Consider the following 14983-nt stretch of genomic DNA (forward strand, 5'->3'; position numbering starts at 1 on the left):
AAACCCTATGACAACTCTCTTGACAAATATTTATATAAAGTCCCAAAGGTGACAAAAAACCAACCCAAAAAAAACGTTCAAAAAAGAACAAAAACCATCTGTGTTTTTTTCAGCAAACAAAAATACCAAGAAATCCTACACCACTTAATCCCCGAGCGTGAAAATAAACCTTTTATTTCCTTTTTCATAACAAGCTTACAAAAGACCTCTAGGACCGATCTGTCTCCGGCCTCGGTCTCTCTTGAACCCTCGTATCTCCTATCTCTCTCTCGCGAGTCATTTGTCCGCATATCTGCATTCCTCGTCTTGCCAATACGGTTTTTTCCCGTCTTGCTCGCACTGACGCGTCTCCCGCATAAGCGGCTCTTTTACTGGATTGTATAAGGCCCGGACGGCCGTGGACGTATTACGCGTCCAGAAAACATTCGGGCGCCAACAACCCGAGATTGGCGCGTCTTTGTTGCGCGAAAAATCGATGTAAAGTGGCACCGAAACCGAATATTTTATCGCCGTTTACAGACTTAATCGGACCTGCCAATTTTAGTATCGGATGATTGGCGAGATAAGACCGAGGAATAAAGTAACGTTGATTTCAGTTGTTAATAAATCTTGTAAAGACAGCTTAATGAGGGGATTAGTTGGACATTTTGACACCAAACATGGTGCATAATGGGTGTTTAACATATGGCATGTGTTGAGTTTAAAGCTAGTTAAGGTACAGGTAGAGAAGTTGTTTAAACTTTTTAATAAACATACGTCGCTTATCAGTGGAAAGACCACTCCTTGCCTCTTTAGCCAAGTCAACCTTCTTTGTTGGCCACCATAGATCTCCAAACCTTTCGTCAATAAAACATATGGGATATCATGGAACGAAGACTAACTTTGCGACCATCTTTTAAGCAAAGTTAAAAACGCATATAACTTCAAATAGCTAATTTTAACGCTTTATTGGAATTCATAGGCTTAAAACGTGGGACTTAAACATATTTGTGGTATTTGCTTAAAACGGAGGTAATTTATTTGACAAGGGTTTACTAAGGCAAGACATCTTTTTGTGGCGTAAACGCTTGACAAGGAGTCACCGAACAACCGGAGACAATTTTCTCCTCACTGTTTTTCGAGCTTCCTATTATACTTTTCCAAGCTGTGAGGATTAAAATTAACAAGAAAGTAATGTACTGAATTAAATTTGGATGCACCAAAGACCAAAGGGCCCTTTCATCAAGATAGAAACTTTCTTTTTCTACGTGAAAAAACGTTTATTTTTAAACGTCATATTTTTTTCAATTTGAAAGTGTTTTGAAGAATATTGCTAAAAAATGTTCACCATGCAAGTTCCTAAAGGATACCTGACAGTTTTAACAATAACTATAAGAGTCCTCTTTTGTAATCCAAAAAACCATATTAATATTAATCGGTATTGTCACATTACACCATAATATATATATTCAACCTAGTTTTTTCTCATCCTCCTATAGATTTGATTAGGATATTTGTTAAAAATAGAGCCTTGCCCTGTGATGGGTTAAATGTATTAAAAGACTCGCAGTCCAGCGAAACCTTAGAATTTATCATAAGACATTTAGAAATATCTATTCATAAAGTGTAATGAGTGTGTTGTAATCGCATGTAAAAAAATGTCAGCAATGTTAGTTTTCAATTAACACATTCTCGGAGGGATCCTATCCCTCAACACCAAACAACAAACTTCTCAATCTTGATCAAACGGGGACATTCGACTTTTTTTTGGTTTAATAAGATTTGGCAAAATGGATATAGGCGTAACATTCTGCCTATATTTGTTTTGCGTGCCTGCTTTTGTGCATCGATTTGTAGGATAAACTTTTGTGCATGGCATTAAGCTTTATATTTTTAATAAGTTCTTGTTGACTTGCATTATACAGTCTTAAATACATTCAGTTTACGAATACATTTGGATAATAATGCCGTTATCTTCAGAATAATTAAAAGTAATTCTCAAGTGGATAACTGGTACGTTTATGGTATTAGTCAGGATCAAAAATATACTAGCGAGAAAAATTACAAAGCAAACAATTACCATAACCATTGTCATTTTATCGTATCTATATGGGTTTAGGCGTATCCATTTTACCAGTTGAGGCTATAAGTGCAATATCGGACTAACCCACAAAAATTAAAAATCGGCTTTATTGTAGAATATTATCCGTCAAGTTAAAATCTATTTATTGCACAGTGGACCAAACGACCTATTCATTTTCGTTACGAGATGGCAGCACTAAACCGGTTATTGAACTTTATTATTGATAAAAGTTTAAAGTAGCAAAGTGGACTATCCTCAGTTAGTTCACTGAGCTACTAAAAGTAAGAAGTTTATGTGCTAGAGACACCTTAAAAAAAGACACTAAACTGGCAAAAAGTGGAAACGCAACGGTCATCTGTATTGATCTAATGAAGACTCTTCCTACACCTATACTTACCATTCATTTGTTACTATAAAAGGCAGTTATGGACTTACTGCTTTAATATACATGAAGTGGGGACCAATAATGCGTTCATGTTTGTATGGGATGAAAGTATTGCTTCCAAGGGGCCGCAAGATGTGGGTTCTTGTATTTTATATTACATAAAAAACATTGTTACATCGAAAAGATTTATTATGTATTCTGACCAATGTGGTGGTCAGAATCGTAATATAAAAATGTCATTGATATGTAACTATATTACTGCATCTCCATTATTTACTATGGAAGAAATAGATGATAAAATCCTTGTAAGTGGTCATTCCTATTTACCATGCGACAAAGATTTCGGAATCGTAGAAAAAGAAAAGAAATTCCATCCACATGTCTTTATACCTCAAGACTGGCATACAGTCATAAGACATGCTAGAAAAAAAACCCTTTACCATAATAGAAATGGATAAGTCAAGATTTTTTTCCACTAAGGAACTTAACATAATAGGAAAGTAACATAATAAACAGAAAAGTATCTGAAACAAAAACAATGGTGGAGTGGCTCAAAATCCAATGGTTAAGGTTTAGAAAAGATTATCCCAATACTATTTTAGTTTTTCCCAATACTATTTAGTATAAGTACTCGAATAATGAAGAGGTTTATTTTAACACAGTAGATCTTAGTAAAAGGAAATCTGTTTCCAAGGAAATTAAGGATCTGCCTCTTTTATACCCAAATGGTTATGCCATTAATGAAGCTAAAATAAAGATCTCCTCGAGTTAATGGAATTCATATTTCCTTTATACCAAGATTTTTATAAAAATCTGAGGTCATTTGCTCAAGCAACTGAAGGTGAAGTAGTTGGCCCAGTTGAGGAAGAAGAAACTTTACGTATTTAATAACTACCTACTTAATAAAAATATAAAGTTTTTATATATATTTTTTTATTTATTCTCGTGACAATACGAGTAATACAGTTTTTGACGTAATACTTATAATAGCTTAAGTTATAGTAACCCATTAAAAAACCCAATTTATTTTAAATGCAGAGTGGACTAACAACCCACATAGAAAAATCGAATATTAGCCATATCCAAAAATTTTAAACAAATTCCGCAAATTTAAGTAACACTCAAGAATATTCAATTAATTCGAAATAAAGAAATGTCCTTTTAAAATGGTTTTGCGCACTTACATTTTCGTTTTTTTTTAACCTATTTTTTAGCACTTAATAATATTGGGGTTAGTCCGTTTTTGCACTCATAGCCTCAGTTATATCAATGGGTGAGAGAGCTGTCAGCTAAAGGATAACCTAAACAATTGTGGTCAAACCAGATGTACGTTAAGAAAATTTAGACCACAGAAACGGCAAAAGTCCTAGAACAACATTGCTATACCTAAGAAACATAATCAAAGATCCAATCAAGCTGAAGAATATAGAAATTATAGTAAGAATATTCAAATATAGTTTTTTTCGAAAGTTTATTTAAATTCTAACCTGTTGAGTGTTCATGTTCATGATTTATTCTATGAAGAAATTGAAAGATCTTGGAAAGCGTTCGACTGGAGATATTTTATTAAAATTTAGTTGAAAACGCCCTGAAACAAATTTTCTCGTTGGTAAAATGTTGTCAATAGGCGATATTTCATTTTTTATTTCGCTTAATACTCTCCTTTTAGGTACTCAAAAAACCCAGTATCACGTAACACCACCACACCATTCACTTTTGTTCTCTGTTAGCGTGAATATTAAATTACACCCATAAAATATATAATTACCGATTACGTTAAAAACCAGTCCAAAACGCGGATGTTCGAAGCCTCATATTAAAATTAAATGTTCACTTGGTATTAGGGCGCAGCGGGAGCCAATTAAGCTCGTTTTTATCACAGGCCTGAAATTGAATCGTACACGGCTCGATATTCGACTAATTGGGATAATTACAATATATTTATTCATGTCTGTTTAAATTAAAATTCCTAATATTTAGGCTGGCCGAGCTTATCCCGTTCAATATTTATTGGTTGCTGGGCATTAATGGACGATATATAGAATGTTGAACGAATGCACTAAATGAAATAACATATCGTTAATATATTATGAAGATCTTTGTTGTTTAACGGCTCTCTTTTAAATCAATATGTTAGGGTTTGTATCTATGACTGCATTTACAGCTGAAATAGATGCAAGACACTAATAATTATTGGAATTTAGAGACAGACTACCTAGACATCTTCCGAATATGTCAAGAACATAAGGTGGTAAGTACTACATCATTCAACAGTTCTAAAACTGCTAGGTCCAGAATAATCCTTTTTCATTGCTAAACTTAGAATTACCATCAAAACAGAAGATCAATTTAAGCATACCTGGGACAGGTTACCATAAACAGCTCTTAATCATGCGAAAGCATTTATTCATACCTAATCTCGCAACTTAAAGATACCATTAGGGGATTAAGTAAGAAATATTACTGGTATTGTAAAATGTGCCTCCGAAGTCGGCACTATTGGTATCTTTGTTAATATTAAAGATACAAGGTCGAGATATAAATCATTGTTTGAAAAATAAAATGGCAGTGGCCAGATTTAATGAAGTAAATAAATACTGACAGTTACACGTTAGTAAAGTTTGTGATTTCTGTAAAATCTAAATTAGTAAAATGCCTTTGCGCCTATTAAAAAATGTGATATGTTAGAATGTTACCTTGTATGTCGAAAAATTAGTGACAGAGCGCTAGAAGAGTACCGCCTGCGATTCCAGACTCGTAATTTGTAAACCGAAGATACTTTTTAATTCTCTAGAGAAAATTTAGAATTAACGAAAACGTGTTTAAAAGAACTAGAAGGAACCAATTTATAGTAAGCGAGGATGTTGAAATTTCTGTTTTGGGATATTTGAAGCACATATGGAAAACTCAACTAGAGATTTAGCAGAAGCTTACGGTATGAGCTTAGTAACAATATGGCGGGTCTTAAAGAAACACAAATTTGTGGCATATAAATATCGACCAGTACAAACATTGTTGCCTGGCGATAACGAAAGAAGACTTGCTTTTTTCAGCTGGTGACGTAATGTATATGAAGCAAATGATAATATTTGAAACTGTATATTTTGGAGCGAAGATGCGAATTTTTGAAACAAGCATGTTTAACCGTAAAAATGTAAGTTATTCGTCCTAAGAAAATTTTTTCCCCATTGGTCTCAAAAGCCCTCAAAATCAATTTAGTATAAGCGTTTGGTGCGGCTTAATAGGAAGCCAAATAATAGGACCTCTGTTTTATGAAGGAGATAAGTTGGGCCCATAATATCTGGAGCGCTGGAAGATTATTGGATGGTTAGAGTACCTTCCCATTAACCAAATGATGTAAGAATATTACTTAATAAACTCTTTAGCAATAAATGGATTGCGACACGTGGCCTATTCCTTGGCCATCTAGGTCATCCGACCTAACCCCTCTCGACTTTTATGGGGCTACCTAAAGAATGAAGTGTATAAAAACAACAAAACCTTTGATGAACTTCAAATACATATTAGGCACATAATTGGATCAACAGATGGAAGATCAATCTTAAAAGCTACAAGATGCGTGCTTACGTGTGTGAACGTGCTCAAGTGTTGTATGCCACCATTACTCTTTAATTTTATTTAGGAACTTTCAATGAACTTTAAATCTTTCTGGCTTTATAAAAAAATATCCCTTAATAAACCATTACTTACTGTAAATATTTTGGAGTATACGTACTTATATAAACAAATATTTAGTCAGGCCCAAATACAAGCAAACTCCGCTAGTCTAACCCGGCCGAAAACCGGTGGATCGAAATACGGGTTATTCACGCAACTTTATTACTACATCTGTTCCCCGCGATGACTATAGTTTGCTAATATAACCGACGCTGTATCTTAAGTATTAGCAAAGATACCAATAGTGCCGACTTAATCGGAGGCATCGTGTAGTATACTGGTCTCTCCAGACTAAAGACATCACACGAATGAGATTGGCCTGGCAGTGACATAATATTCTAGGTGACTATTTAAAACTGAAAGGACTGCTTTATTTTAAGAGAAAAATTTAATCAACTGAAAGAACTTCTTTGGTTGAATTTGCGTGAACCAGAGTAGTCCGGTAGAGGACTATCCAATCTGCTTCCTCGTCCTTTACCTTTATTTGGTTCGTTGGTTCTAGTAGACTTGTTGCATACACAAAGTAATAATAATATAACGAAAGCTCTGAAGTTCCGAGGGTTAGTAAGATTATCGCTGATCCTTTCTGTTGACAAGAAAAATCACAGAGAATGTATTCTATCGTCCTCCTGTAAATAACCGGATGACCGTTATCAGACGTAGTCCATTTCTCGTCAACGACAACTTTTCTCTTTCTGCTCGTGTGAATAGCTAAGGAGTACTTCTGATAGCAATCAATGTATGTATCATTATACCAATATCAATTAATAAAAAGTACTTTCATTGAAGCATATAATACAAAATTGATGTCATGTATGTATGACATTTAAAATAATACCTCCAACAAACAAAAATATAAATATATAATATACAAAATGTAATTAAAAAAAATTATCTTGAGAAATGGTATATAGTCATCTTATGTGAGCCACCCTGTACATATGGTACTGCTTTCTTTGATTATTCTTCCTATAGCTGATTTAAATAAAAATTTGCTTAACGGTCGTTTATTCGCCATTCCATATATCATCTCTGGTGTTAGAGATAATGTTCGTAGCTATAACTCGTCCATCCAATTCAAGCTATCCAAAACTGATTTATGTTCAAATTAGACATAATAGGTGTTAAATAAAGTTCAACCCATTTCCTCGTGTGAAAACGCCGTTGATGATGATTGCTCTTTCGATATAATACAGGCTATAATAAGAATGGGCGCTTCATAAACATACAAACGAGCGTTTAATTTTGACTTCACGTCGGTCACGATCTTTCAATCAACCGAGCAGATGAAATGGGTTATTTCCAGAACGGTGCGGCGCTGTTTATCATTTTCTCAGGGTAATTTAGTAATGGCCTCTTATTAACTTTGTTAGACGGTTTCTCATCCGACCTTGTTTTCGGTGAAATGTTTATGTTTATCTCGTTCTTTATTTGATGGATCGATTAGTAATTACATTTTTTTTTTCAGGTGAAACCTTAGTCGTCAGAGAGTAAGTATTTAACGGATCGCCACAAATCATTGCCTTTCATCGTGGTTAAGTATTAAGTTATTTAAAACATCATTAAACCAACAACGACTGTACTGTGTTATAAATCTCGAAATAAATTCTAATACGTGTCTAGCTGAGCCCATAAAAATATTGGCAGAGATCTCGGCATCAATTAGAGAATCGTTACACTTGCGATTTTAAAATGAATCGGGCCATTTTATTTTGCCAAAAGCCGAACCCCGATAAATTAATGCCCGTTTTTTTTTTCACGTTTCAGAAATCCGAAATAGATTGCTAATTTTATGTGTGTTGTTTGGACAGTTTATATAAATTTGTTTAATATTTCAACGATGTTTAAAGTCGTTTGTTTTTCTGTTGTCTGACTTTTGATGTTCTATTTTGTGCCAGTGAACTATTTATTATCTGATCAGCAATTTCTTTGATAGAAGGGTCAAAAGACCAAAGCACTACTAGTAAATCCAAAAGCATTTAATTCTCCATATTCGTGTTTTACAAGAATTTAGCAATATTTACAATGTTATTCATAACACTTCACTCACAGTCATTGTGATTATTACCAAGATTATATGGTCTACCCAAAATCCAAAAAGCCTATAGCCATATTAATAATACTAATAATAAGTTTATTCAAGCATAAAAACAAAAGTTACATAAAATAAGAAGACAATGAATAAACAAAAGCTCACAAAAGGTTACCCTTGTTCGTGGAAGATTTAGCATAATCTAAAAAATAAAATAAAACAACGAGAAATAACAAAATCAATAAAAGAAACAATAAAAAAAAGAAAGTACCTAGAGCTAAAAGATTTACAATAGAAAGATTGATTATGTACTTGCGTTTTATTTTTTCTCTTTACTTTAAGCTGCTTTTAAATTAAAGCTTTATTTAGAAGTTTTACATGGATATAGTCCAAATTGGGTTGTATAAGAATATTACGTTAAGTTAGGATATGGGTTTTAAGTGTCATATTAAGGTTTTATAGAGTAATGTCCGTTCTAATTCTCTGAAAGAAATATTAATTAATTAATTTTTATATCTATAACATCATCTATAAAATTTCGAGGATTCAAATATATACAATTTTTAAATTTTGCCTGTAATAAATAAATTGAATTTATCGAGGAAGTGAAGCATAAACTTTTGGGCCTATACCGGGTAGTGCGTCGCCGAGCGGAACATAGGAAATCCCATGTAAATTTTAGGGGATCAATTATTGGCTTCCCTGTACATTTTACAGAAAAAATTTAGGATAACTATTTGAAGAGACCAATCTGGCAAACTCTCGTGCAAAGTCTCAAAAAATTTTAATATGCGAATCTTGAATTATTCAATTAAATGTAATTGCAAAATTACCAAATTTTCGGTTCAGGTAATACCAGACACCAGCCACCATCAAACAATTTGTTATAAGGCTTTGTCAAGTCTGACGTACGGCCGAATACGAGAAATGGTAAAAATTGTAAATTTGGTGGGGAAATAAACTGACATTTCAGATACTGCTCGAAAACTATTTCCCGCATAATGCCACTTAATTATGGCTATTTTTTCGTCGATTGAATAATTCATACTTGTTTTCAACTATCGACTGTTACTGATTTATTGACACTTTTCCTCACGTACTGGTGCCCGTTTGGTTTTACCTGAACCGAAAATTTGCTAATTTTGCTAATAGTCAATTACGGCGTACGACGAAGTCTATTTAAAGTAATTTTAACATTATTTTTAACTTCTTATCTCTTCTAGTTTTTCGGCACTTCTTGTAATTCATTTTTTAATACAGTTTTTCATATTTCCCAGACATTTGAAACGATTTTAATTTTTAACTTGCAAAATTCTTTTATTCTCACTATTCCTTCAAGTCAATTGAATGTATGGTTTACTTCTTTACTATATTTATTGAAATTTTTTGTGTTCCAAGCTTTTGGAATTCTTATTTGATGCATCGCATTTGAAATTTTTATAGCTTTTGGGATACTATTCATGCCTTAGACTTTTACAGTAATTTCTTTTTTATTTTCAAGATATTTAGACTAATTTTTCACGTTATTCCAAACATTTTATGACATTTAAGGTCATTCTTTGTATGTTTCAGACCTATGGTCAAACTTTCAATTAAATATAATCCTGGCATTTGAAATTTGTTTTTAATGACTTTTGACTATTTCAAACAAATTTGTTTATCTCCCAAGTGTTGGAAACTCTCCCTTCGATGCAGTTGAATGCATCGGCTTTTAAAGTTTTTAATTTCGAATTTGGATAAGGTTACTCATATAAAATATCAGTAATGTGTTGTAAATTATTATACTTATTCAATTTGCTTTTGTTCAAACAGTAATACCTTTGGAAACTATGCCCTTGAACATCAATATCAAATTTATATAATTTACAAATAGAATTTTATCACTTCAAAAATAAAACTCACTCAAATTCATCCAATTTACTGCCACATCAGTTAATAAATACCTTATGTGAAATCGGTAAAAAGTTCCTTGAATATAAATAAAAACAATAATTATGGAGATGTAATTAAGGTGTAGTTATTCCATTATACAATAATAATTCCTGCATTGTAATTAAGTAATTTCGTATATACGCGAGAATAATGAATATAATGAACAGGTTTATATTATCGTAACGGTCAATTATGGTTTTTTTCAACACCGCGTTCAGTTTTATTAGTTAAGCTTGACGGAAAATAAGAAGCAAATAATAATAGATATTATTGGCTGATTTTGGAAATAAACAATGAAGGATACTATAGACTAAGAGATTGAAGATTTTCCAAAGGAATCGGTTATTCATTTTTATAAAAATTTTAATTTTTTTAACGACTAATAGAATTATGTGTTTAAATTAATAATCATTTTAAATACTTCATTTTATTAACCGTTCTGTCGCTGTATCTATAGTGCTAGTGCTGCTATTAGTGGATGAAAAATATATACACGTTGTATATACAGATACACGTCGGATTTGCACGGTTACGAATAGCGAAGTCTGGAAGTTAATTACTCATCATTATTTTAATATATGATTAATTCTTAGAAGAGGAGTCTGGCCGCCGGAGAGCAATAATTAGTAATTCTTAATTTTGTAAAAGAGAAGAAATATAAAAATTGACTATAGATTTATCACATTATGAAAAGTTTATTTTATTTATCACAAATCTAATAGATTTTATATTATAACAATGTATAAATAATTAACCATTTAAATAATTTTTTGTAAAAAGACAATGCAAGTCCGATGATTAGTTACTCTTAAAATAACAGGTATGTTGTAGATCAATCCCTAAATTACCTAAGAAAAATCACATGTTAATTTTCAGAAAAATAAAATGAATATATTTGAATGTATATGACAATAATATTCATTGTAGATAAATCTCCTAATGTCCCTCTGATTCTTTGATTCATCCTTCCTTTGATTGTTCGTAGACCTCTGAGCCTCTCACCATACACGTGGCCATTTAAATTTCCTGGTATTAATATTGGGCTCATAATACCATCTCCCAATATACCAACCTAAACATAAATTTTCTGGTGGTACTGGGTATGCTCTTCTCAGTGTGGGCTCTCCTCATTGCAGTAACGACAGTTTTGCTTATTAATATTCCCCTTTAAATAAAAGGTACACTCATTGCTGAAGCAAATATTTTTAACTAGTCAAGGTTCTGCCGTACTTCTGTCTGTCATTATTTCACAAAAGTAGATTCTTCTATCCTAGTCGTCAGCAGCAAGTTCTTGCAGTATTTGCAGTTTATAGTTATTGCAGGGATAAAACTTATAAAATGTAAGTTTCGTTTTTATTGATTCATGAGATAATCCAGTTGCTACAGCTGTTTGACGCGTTGATAACGTTGATATAAGTTTTGTCGACTAATCTCGGTTGATTTCTCTTTTTATTCGTTACAGAACCAGGTTGTTCAAATTTGGCTAGTAGTTGGTGAACATACTTCGGGCTTATATTTTGCCCTGAATGCCTTTCATGAAAACGTTGAGTTCTTGTATTCCTTAAGAAACATGTATCCTGGGAATCATAAATGAAAATAGTGTATACACGTTCAGCTATGCTGTACACATTTTCCTGTACCATTGTTAAAGATAAGAAGTGCTGCTTTTCGTTTAAACTGAACCGAAAGTCAACTGTTCTTAAAATAATAATACTAGTACAAGTTACTTTTAAAGTAAAATCTGTGATAATAAAATGTGAATACTTATAAACAATTACAAACCCAATTTCATTGCTTAACAACTAAACCCCAATAAGCAACATAACCGACCCTTATTTCATCGTCACCAACCCATATTTAAACCTGCCCTAAACTTTTTAATTGCGATATACACCGATAAACAACCCTCATCAAACCGAATCGAAGAGGCCATATGTTCATCGCGGATCCTGTCAATAGCACTTACACGTCACGCGAAGTGAGCACCTTGTAAATTATTAAGTTCGACACAGCATTCGGGCCATTAACCATCCCCTAAGAGGGTTGCACTATATCGTGGTAGGCCGGCCCTGTGCCTCGTCACAGGGGTGCAGGCGGATCAATGGGGGACAAAGAAATTCATCATTATGCCAGATAGAGATGAGGACGTTATATAGACATTAGAGTATGTATTATCGAGTTGTCACCATTTGTAATGATTGTCTTTTAAGAAGCTTAAAGCTAGAAAATATTTAACTTTAGCAACCTTTGATTATGTTGCGTCAATAGAAAACCAGTTTACTTATGAATACTAAATATATTCATTTATAGTTTCTTATATATAGCAATTTATAGCAATTTATAACAAGTTTTAAGCATGGCTCAACTTATTAAAATTTTTAAGCTATTTAAATTGTCAATAAAATTATAGAAATCACAATGGATATAATAGAACTGAAGGATTTAAAAAGCCACATTTCCATACGCAATATTTGAGACACAGGATTTGGTCGTGATACAGTAGGGTTAGGTGATAAAAGTACTAAAAAGGCTTCTTACTCTTTTACGATACCATAATATGTATAACAATAAATATACAACTAATAGAAGAAGCTTTACGAAACGGGCAGTTATAAAACAATGAGTTTTTTGAGAAAAATACACAGTTGCAAAAAGGCCGCGCATAATCCCTGTAACTTTTTAATTACCTGATATACGAAAAAGTGACCTTAATAAAAATTATTCAGTAAATTGTTCTCTATATTTTTACCTTCAATTTATTCTATAATTTTTGGTTTGGTTGTTGTGGGTGGCTACACGGAAAATAATATTTTTTTTGTATTTAAACTATTCACATATTTTCAACTTTTTCTGAGGGAATAAGAGCTAAAGAACTAAAAAAAAATCTGTTTTTTTTTCAAGATGAACCATAGTGTAAGTAAATTAAAAATCTTCAACAGAAAATCAGGAATATGAAGTCACTGTTAAGAAAACAACTTGACTTAATTAATATTATGTATTAGGGAGCAATAAAAATTTGTGCATGTCTTTCCTCTTTCTATCTTTCTATAGTTGAAAATAGGTGAACATTTTAAATACAAAAAACCATAGTTTTCCCAATAGAATCCAAATACGCAATCACATGCATTGTTTCATTAAAAAATAAAAAAGTTTCTCTCCAGACCAACCAAACCAAAAATAACAAAAAAAATCATGCATATAGAAATGTGAGGAATAATTTGCTGAAACAGTTTTTAGGGTTAGCAAATTAACCCATTTCATGGGTTAGCAAATTAACCCATGTTAAAAATAATTCTACGCTCCTATTATAAATGTGTTTTAATTATAACTTAAGAAACCTAGACTTAGGTAAGAGGTGTAATGTATAAAAAAAAAAATAATTTTATACTGTTTTTTTTATAAAAAAAAAAAAAATTAACGGGTTGTACCTGAATGTAATTTTAACTGTGTCGTGGTTTATGTTTTTTTGTAACTTAAAGAACATTTATTTTAATAGTGTTTTTTATGTACTTGAAATTACTTTGTTTTATCTCTGTGATTACTTGAATCATTTCAGTGTCCTGAGGATGACTTAATATAAGTCGAAACGTCGACATTTAGGTAAACAGGTTTCTGTTTTATTTCTGACCCCCCCAACAACCCTCCGCAATATTGAAGATATTGGGTCACAAACACGAAACTGAATGAAAATCGCTGCTGCTTGGTAATTGAGGCTAGGCTTGATAATTGAACCCATCGAATATCTTTTAGGTGTCTTAGATCGCCGCATTAGAATGTATTCAGATATAACATTTAAAATCAATCGATCTAATGTCATTAAACATCCTGTCGATTATCCTCTTAGAAACTCTTCAAAAATCAGTTTACTTTGCCTAGAAATAAGGGTATTCTACGAAATTCTAAAGCAGTGTCACCGATATGTTTATAACAATATACTTATTTCTAATTATAATTTGAACATCTATTATCATTAAAAAATATGGATTTCAACAAAAATAATATCCTTTGAAAAATAGATATCTTTCTAATTTATATTCTAGTTAAGCGGTTGACGCAATAAGTTGCAGAAACAAATATACTCCTAGACACTTTTAAAGTATAGGATGGCGAGAGAAATTGCATTGAAATTATTTCAAAAAATCCTGCATTTATGCATGTATGTATATGTGTAGACATATATTGTTTGAAAATTTCTTTTACCTACCCTAATATGAATTTTATTTATGAAGAATTAAAGCAGGCATATTAATATAGTAAGGCAAACATGTAATCGCTAAAATGGATTTAGGAGGGGAATTTCATATTTGCCCGTATTGTTTGCACTTTGGTAATTTTTATTTGCTATGTAATTCCTTTCTATTTGCACTTCTATTAAAACACCGATAAAACGAACTGACTGAGTATAGAACGGTTTATGACGAGCTTTGTTAAAAATATATACTTCTTATCTTATATTTGGCTTTACCAAGTATAGATTTCGAAACTTATTTTAAAACTGATATTTCTTGTATATTTGTCGAGAGTTTAGTGTTGGATTTAGTTAGATAAACTTGTTTGATTTTAGGTTTAAAAGTTGCTTTTTACACTTTTAAGATATCCGTTCCTAAAAGGAAAGTTAAGAAACCAAGTAAAGGAAATAAACCATTAATTGTTTATTTAAAGCGATTAACATAAACAATGTTCCCTCGTATCAACATAAAGCTTGACCTTTGGCTATTATTGCTGTAACTCAACAGAAAACCATCTGCCAAGCGATTAAGAGTCTTTTTTATTATTTAAATTGCCTCTTTAAGACGTTCAATTACTCATTTATTCGTAGCCTATAATGCCTCGAGTAAAACGCAAATTACCCGAGCGATTACCATTTTTTTTCTTTCTCTATACCGCGTGTATC

General features: G+C 32.2%; 1 protein-coding gene across 1 annotated transcript in view; it reads left to right on the plus strand.

The window, feature by feature from the left end:
- The window catches only part of LOC126734782 (zinc finger protein 608), a 171146-nt gene that overhangs the window by 23394 nt on the left and 132769 nt on the right, over window positions 1-14983 (plus strand). Inside the window, exon 2 of the mRNA XM_050438505.1 lies at window positions 7594-7615. The gene's annotated coding sequence lies outside the window, so the exon portion shown is untranslated. The remainder of the gene's footprint in view (window positions 1-7593; window positions 7616-14983) is intronic.

This window comes from Anthonomus grandis, chromosome 4, assembly GCF_022605725.1.
Source record: "Anthonomus grandis grandis chromosome 4, icAntGran1.3, whole genome shotgun sequence".
In the NCBI taxonomy this organism is placed as follows: Eukaryota; Metazoa; Arthropoda; class Insecta; order Coleoptera; family Curculionidae; genus Anthonomus; species Anthonomus grandis.